Source organism: Rhinopithecus bieti, unplaced genomic scaffold (assembly GCF_001698545.2).
Source record: "Rhinopithecus bieti isolate Rb0 unplaced genomic scaffold, ASM169854v2 scaffold_19858, whole genome shotgun sequence".
In the NCBI taxonomy this organism is placed as follows: domain Eukaryota; kingdom Metazoa; phylum Chordata; class Mammalia; order Primates; family Cercopithecidae; genus Rhinopithecus; species Rhinopithecus bieti.
Window position 1 is genome coordinate 143,530 of NW_016810077.1, and position 7,389 is coordinate 150,918.

General features: G+C 38.5%; 1 pseudogene across 1 annotated transcript; it reads right to left on the bottom strand.

Moving 5' to 3' along the window:
• Positions 1–6,375: 6,375 nt before the first annotated feature.
• Positions 6,376–6,926, bottom strand: LOC108541656 (60S ribosomal protein L23a pseudogene; annotated as a pseudogene). Its single transcript, XR_001889017.1, has one exon. The product of XR_001889017.1 is annotated as a 60S ribosomal protein L23a pseudogene (transcript).
• Between the last annotated feature and the right edge of the window lie 463 nt (positions 6,927–7,389).

A 7,389-nucleotide genomic window follows, 5' to 3' on the forward strand; every position in this document is an offset into this window, starting at 1 on the left:
TTCTTACTTGTTTTTCTCTTATCTGATTGCTTTAGCTAGGAATTCAAGTACTATGTTGAATAAAAGTGGTAAAAGTGGACATCCTTGTCATGTTTCAGCTCTTAGAGGAAAGGCTTTTAGTTCTTCCCCATTCAGTACTAGCTGTGGATCTGTCATATATGCCTTTTATTGTGTTGAGATGTGTTCCTGCTTTTTTTTCTTTTAGGGTTTTTATCATAAAGAGATGTTGAATTTTCTTAAATGCCTTTTCCGAATCAATTGAAAAGGTCATACGGCTTTTGTCCTTCATTCTGTTGATATGATGTATCATTGATTTGCTTATGTTATGCCATCCTTGCATCCCTGGGATAAACCTCACTTGGTCATGATGAATGATCTTTTAATGTGTTGTTGAATTTGGTTTGTTGGTATTTTGTTGAGAATATTTGCATCAATGTTCATGAGAAATATTGGCCTGTAGTTTTCTTTCTTTTTATTTTTTTGATGTATCTTTGTCTGGTTTTGGTATCAGAGTAATACTAGTCTTGTAGAATGAGTTTGGAAGTACACCTCCTGCTCTTTTTTTCAGAATAGTTTGAGTAGGATTGATATTAGTTATTTAAATGTTTGGTAAAATTCAGGAGTGAAGCCATGAGGTCTCAGGCTTTTTTTTTTTTTCTTTTCTGGGAGACATTTAATTATGGCTTCACTCTCTCTACTCGTTATTTGTCTATTCAGGTTTCCAGTGTCTTAATGGTTTGATGTTGGTAGGTTGTATGTGTCTCAGAAGTCTCAGAATTTATTCATTTCTTCTAGGTTTTTCAATTTATTGGCATATGGTTGCTCATAACAGGCCTCAATGATCCTTTGAATTTCTGTGGTATAAGTTGTCATGTCTCCTTTCTCATCTCTGATTTTATGTATTTGGGTCTTCTCTCTTTTTTTTCTTAGGCTGGGTAAAAGTTTCTTTTGCTTATCTTTTCAAAAAATCAACTTTTCATTTTGTTGATTTTTGTGATATGATACATCACATATTTTTTGTTTCAATTTCATTTGTTTCTGCTCTGATCTTTATTTCTTTTCTTCTAATAATTTTGAGCTTGTTTTGCTCTTGCTTTTCTAGTTCTTTAAGATGCATCATTAGGTTGTTTATTTGAAGTTTTCTACTTTTTTAATGTAGGCACTTATTGCTATAAACTTTCCTCTTAGTAGTGCTTTTGCTGTATCCCATAGGTTTTTGTATGTTGTATTTCCATTTTCATTTGTTTTAAGAAATTTTTCAATTTTTTTCTTAATTTCTTCATTACCTCACTGGTCATTCAGGAGCATATCATTTAATTTCCATGTGCTTGTATAATTTCAAAAGTTTGTCTTGTAATTGATTTCTGGTTTTATTCCATTGTAGTCAGATGAGATTCTTGATGTGATTTCAGCATTTTTGAAATTTTTAGGACTTGTTTTGTGGACTAACTTACGGTCTATCCTTGATAATAATCTATGTGCTGAGGAGAAGAATGTGTATTCTGCAGCCATTGGATGAAATGTTCTGTAGGTGTCTATTAGGTTCATTTGGTCTATAGTATAAATTAAGTTCAATGTTTCTTCATTGATTTTGTGTTTGAAAGATCCGTTGAATGCTGACAGTGGGATGCTCAAGTCTCTATCTATTATTGTATTGAGGTCTATCTATCTCCCTAGCTCTAATAATATTTGCTTTATATATCTGGGTGTTCCAGTGGTGGGTGCATATATATATTTACAATTGTTATATTCTCTTGCTGAATTAACCTTTTTATCACTATATAATGACTTTCTTTGTCTTGAAATCTATTTTATTTGATAGAAGTAAAGCTACTTCTTTATTTTTTGGTTTCCATTTGCATGGAATATTTTTTTCCATTTCTTTATTTTCAGTCTGTGTATGTCTTTATAGGTGAAGTGTGTTTCTTATAGGCAGTAGATCCTTGGATATTGTTTTTTTATCCAATCAGCCACTGTATGCCTTTTTATAGAAGAGTTTAGTGCATTTACTTTTACTATTATTATTGATAAGTAAGAACTTACTACTGCCATGTGATAGTTATTATTTTCAATATTACTTGCAAAAGAGAAGTAAGTGGCCCTAAGTTGATCACCAAAATGTTTTTGGTTTCATTTATTTTGCTCTTTTACTGATTTACAAAACAACAAAACAGTCTGGAAACTACTCCTTTATAGTGTACAGTATAGAAAAAGGAGATAAAAGGATGGAGGAGTTGAGATTAATAGGAGCTGGTCAGAATATCAAGTCTCAGTGTAGTGACTTTCTGCAGGCAGAATGGGACCCCAGCGGTTCTGTTCAGGTGCTAATCAGGCACCCACATAAAACAGGCCACAGATAAAAGTGCATTTATTTGCTAGAACCAATGAATAATCATGTAAACAAAAAATAAAAATAGAAGCCCCAAAACGACTGAATAGACCCATCTCTCAGCCGAGGAGACCCAAAGAAACCTAAATAAGTGGTTCAGGCCATAATGAGAAGAGAGGTTAAGACATGCCTCATTATACTCTCCTCCCTTTGGAGTTCAGGCATAACTGAGTAATTAACATTAAAACAGAGATTTTTTTTTTTTTTTGAGACGGAATCTCGCTCTGTCGCCCAGGTTGGAGTGCAGTGGCCGGATCTCAGCTCACTGCAAGCTCCGCCTCCCGGGTTTAGGCCATTCTCCTGCCTCAGCCTCCCGAGTAGCTGGGACTACAGGCGCCCGCCACCTCGCCTGGCTAGTTTTTTCTATTTTTTTAGTAGAGACGGGGTTTCACTGTGTTAGCCAGGATAGTCTCGATCTCCTGACCTCATGATCCGCCCATCTCGGCCTCCCAAAGTGCTGGGATTACAGGCATGAGCCACTGTGCCCAACCCACAACTACTTATCTTAACCCAGACACTCCTTTATATTGATTCTGGATATTTAGATAATAACTTAACTCTTTCAACCAATTGCCATCAGAAAATCTTTGAATCAGCCTATGATCTGTATGCCCTCCCTTTGAGTTGTCCTGCCTTTTTGGGCTGAACCAATGTATACCTCATATATATTAACTGATGTCTTATGTCTCCCTAAAACGTATAAAGCCAAGCTGTAACCCAACTGCCTTGGGCACATATTCTCAAGACCTCTTTAGACTGTGCCTCAGGCCATGGTCACTCATATTTGGCTCAAAATAAATCTCTTCAAATATTTTACTGAGTTTAGTATTTTTGTCAATGATCATCTCTTTCTAACTCCAAGTAGCAACAGGTAAGCCTGGCTACACCAGTTTTAAAACAATGCTTTTTAAACTCCAACATGAAGAAGAAGCACCTGAAAAGTTAGTTAAACTCTCGAGTCCAGAGCCCACCCACAGAGACTCTGATTCAATAGATCTGGGGCATCTGCATTTTAAACAGTCCTCCTGGGAATTGCTGATGTAGGTGGTCCCCAGGCCAACCAGACATTGAAAACACTGTGCTGAAAGACAAACATTGATCAATTGGCTCTCTCCTATGTATCCAAAGGTTCACTGACTCCAAGCCTCTACCTTTACCAGCTTCTGTCTGATATTGCATCTGCTTTCACAGATGTGCAACCCTAAGGTGTCCATAAAAATTTTTTTGTTGGGGGGGCCTTAGTAATCAAAAGACTCTAGATGGCTAACTTCTCCTGGATCAAAATGAAGTCCATGTCAGTTTTTGGCAGCTTATTTAAAAGTCACAAGTATTGTGAATATCTGGGGGTTGTAAGACAAAGCACCTTCTACCTCCCCATCACTGCACCCAATCCATCTCTAGCAAGAGGCAAATGTTTTTCTTTTACATGACTATATTGTGCAAGAAGCCACAGCATTCTGTTTCTTAGAGCAGATGCTTAGGTGTTTGTTCATGATCAACTATCTGAGTTTAGTACCACAGGTTTTCAGATGCCACAGGAGAAAAAATATAGCTTAAAAAGTTACCTACTCTAAGTTGGCTGGGCGTGGTGGCAGGTGCCTATAGTTCCAGCTACTCAGGAGACTGAGGCAGGAGAATTGCTTGAAGCTAGGCCAAGGTTGCAGTAGGCCAAGATCGCACCACTGCACTCCAACCTGGGCAACAGAGCAAGACTCCATCTGAAAGAAAGAAAGAGAGAAAGGGAGAGAGAGAGAAAGATGAAAGAAGAAAGAAAAGAAAGAAAGAAAAAAGAAAGAAAGAAAGAAAGAAAGAAAGAAAGAAAGAAAGAAAGAAAGAAAGAAAGAAAGAAAGAAAGAGAAAGGAAGAAAGAGAAAGAGAGAAGGAAGGAAGGAAGGGAAGGAAGGAAGGAGAGAGAAAAGAAAGAGAAAGAAAGAAAAAAAGAGAAAGAGAAAGAAAGAAAGAAAGAAAGAAAGAAAGAAAGAAAGAAAGAAAGAAAGAAAGAAAGAAAGGAAAGGAAAGGAAAGGAAAGGAAAGGAAAGGAAAGGAAAGGAAAGGAAAGGAAGGAAGGAAGGAAGGAAGGAAGGATGGATTCTGAATGTGGCTGATCTAGAAAAAGCAAAGATAGACCTAAATGTGGAAATTGGATCTTTTGTTTTACCAAAATCACTTAATTTCACTGACTTCACCTTCAGCCTATGCTCATGACATTTGTCCATTTTCTTGTTCTAATCACCAGTTAGTGCTGCTGTCATATTTTAATCATTTCTTTGTAAAAATCTTGACCAAGATTCATGCAAGTAGCCCAAAATAAAGGAAAACAACCTTTCCTGAGACTCCCCTGTTGGAGTTTGCATCCTGGTGTTTATCCAGAATCATAAAGACTTTTGAAAAGACTTCACAGGTGGGTAAAGCTCTCAAAGAGATTGATTTACAAAATGCCAGCTAGGGGACAACCACACTCCTCAAAGACTTGAGTTTCTGGAGGAGTGAATTTTAGAGGCCTAGGAACAAAGCCTAGATTTGGTAAGCTTAGGAGGATAGCTGAAGCAAGGAATTTCTTTGCTTTACATACAAAATAATTGAAAAAGGAGGTGTATCAGTGAGAAGTGTGGGGGAAGGGCACTCATTCTTGTGTTAAAAGAACAGAAAAGGACCATATTTTGCTTTTTAATTTTTTTTCATGTAAGGCAGATGGGCTGTTGATCAATACTAAATAAATCCTTGAATAAATGAATCTCTCAAGCACTGGGGAGGGTGGTGATGGAGAGAGTCAGGGGAGGATGGGAAGTGCCTTGTGCATATGGAACAGATAACTTTTTAAGAAAAGGGGGATTAAAAGCAAGAACCTCAGGGCTTTTAATAACTGTGGTGTTTTATTCTTACTTTATGTGGATTATTGGGGATTACCTGCCAAAAGCAAGAGCCCAGTCTCAGTCTAGTGTTACTTTTTGACTCATCCTTCCTTTTCTCTCATTTAAAATCTTCTATCTCTTCCATGATTTTCGTTTGGCTAATGGCTGACAAACCCAGCATGCAAAAAAAAGTTTTCCTGATAAATGGAAGGTGCTATACAATCAACCTTCACTATGGGTTTTACTGTCAAATTCCACCTTTATAAAATCAAAAAGGCCAATTAAATGCATTGAACAGTAGATCCATAAAAAGCTTTTCAACCAACTGCAGTGTCTTAAAGCATTGAGCTGCTGAAGCTCAGTAAAGCCAGTTAGTGGCAGAATGTGGGCCGAAACCCAGGCATCAGTAGCAAAGTGCTACCCTTTCATTCCACCACATGATCTCTGCAGGTTTTAGGTCACACATGTTTATGCACTTTGCCTCTCAAACATCACAAATTACCTGCATTTCCAAAGGAAGAGTCTTTCCTTGGGCTTTGTGGAGACAGAAGAAAAAGAAATTTTAAGCTGAAGCCCAGCATAGGTAAGATTTAGCCTCTATAAATTCAGTTTGGGGATTCTAGACATATGAGATAGTCTAGATATATGGTGTAGGGCTTCCCCTTTGCCTTTGGAAGTTTCACTGAAAAAATCAACTTACAAAAGGCAGACTAATTTGAGAAAAGGCATACAAATTTATTAATGTGTACTCAAGGGAGAATCACAGAGTGATTACCCAATATACCAATGGAATCAAAATACTTATATAACTTTATTTCACAGAGGGGTAGGGGAGATGGGAAAATATGGATAATTTCAGGGGAATAGTAAATAATTCTTAGAATTTTTTTTTTTTTTTGAGACAGGGCCTCACTCTGTCACCCAGGCTGGAGTGCAGTGGTGCAACCTCAGCTCATTGCAACCTCCACCTCCTGGGTTCAAACCATTTTGTGTCCTAGCCACCCTGAAAATGCCTTTGCAAAATTATGACTGAGACAGTGAAAGAGATCTAACTTAACTGACTCCATCTTGCTTCTTTTTTTTTTTTTTTTTTTTTTTTTTTAAATAAANTTATTTAAAACAGATTTTGAGCACTCTTTTTTTTTTTTATGTTGAAAAGATATATATATTTATATAGAATTAGGCAGCTGGACTCAGTTTAGATGATCCCAATTTTGTTGGCAACATCCAAAGCGTCGTAATCAGGAGCTAGTCGAACATATGCCTTTTTCTCTCCATCAGGCCGAATCAGGGTGTTGACCTTGGCCACATCAATGTCATAGAGCTTCTTCACAGCCTGTTTAATCTGGTGCTTGTTGGCTTTAACATCCACAGTGAACACAAGTGTGTTGTTGTCTTCTATCTTCTTCATGGCAGACTCAGTGGTCAGCGGAAACTTGATGATAGCATAGTGGTCAAGCTTGTTTCTCCTGGGGGCGCTCTTCCGAGGATATTTGGGCTGCCTCCGGAGTCGCAGTGTCTTGGGCCGCCGGAAGGTGGGTGACGTGCGGATCTTCTTTTTTTTGTGGCTGTGGACACCCTTCAACACTGCTTTCTTGGCCTTTAAAGCCTTTGCTTTGGCTTCGGCTTTAGGAGGGGCAGGAGCTTCCTTCTTCGCTTTCGGCGCCATCTTGTGAAAAGGGTCCTCCATCTTGCTTCTAATCTCCAAGCTGTCCTTGTTCATTCCTGGGCCTAGGCTGAACTAACTTTGGGAGAAATTTAGTTTATAGTTTAAACAAAGATGGTAACAGCCCTTTCCCAAAGCAGACCTTCTTCCTGCCCGGGGACTAGATTGCCCTTGTAGGACTAACATTAGCCACAAGATTAGAAATTATGGTTTAGGAGTCATGCAGCTGGAGGATACAAGATTCTGACCCTCTCTAAACTGCTCCTGAGATCAGTGCTTGAGATATTTTGCAGACCCAGCACTTGATGGATCAGCTGGCACCACCCAGATTAATAAACTGGCTCATCTGATCTTGCGGCCCCCACCCAGGAACTGACAGAGCGCAAGAAGACAGCTTCGACTCTCTGTGATTTCATCTCTGACCACTCAGCACTCCTGGCTCACTGGCTTCCCCCGACCCACCAAGTTATCCTTAAAAACAC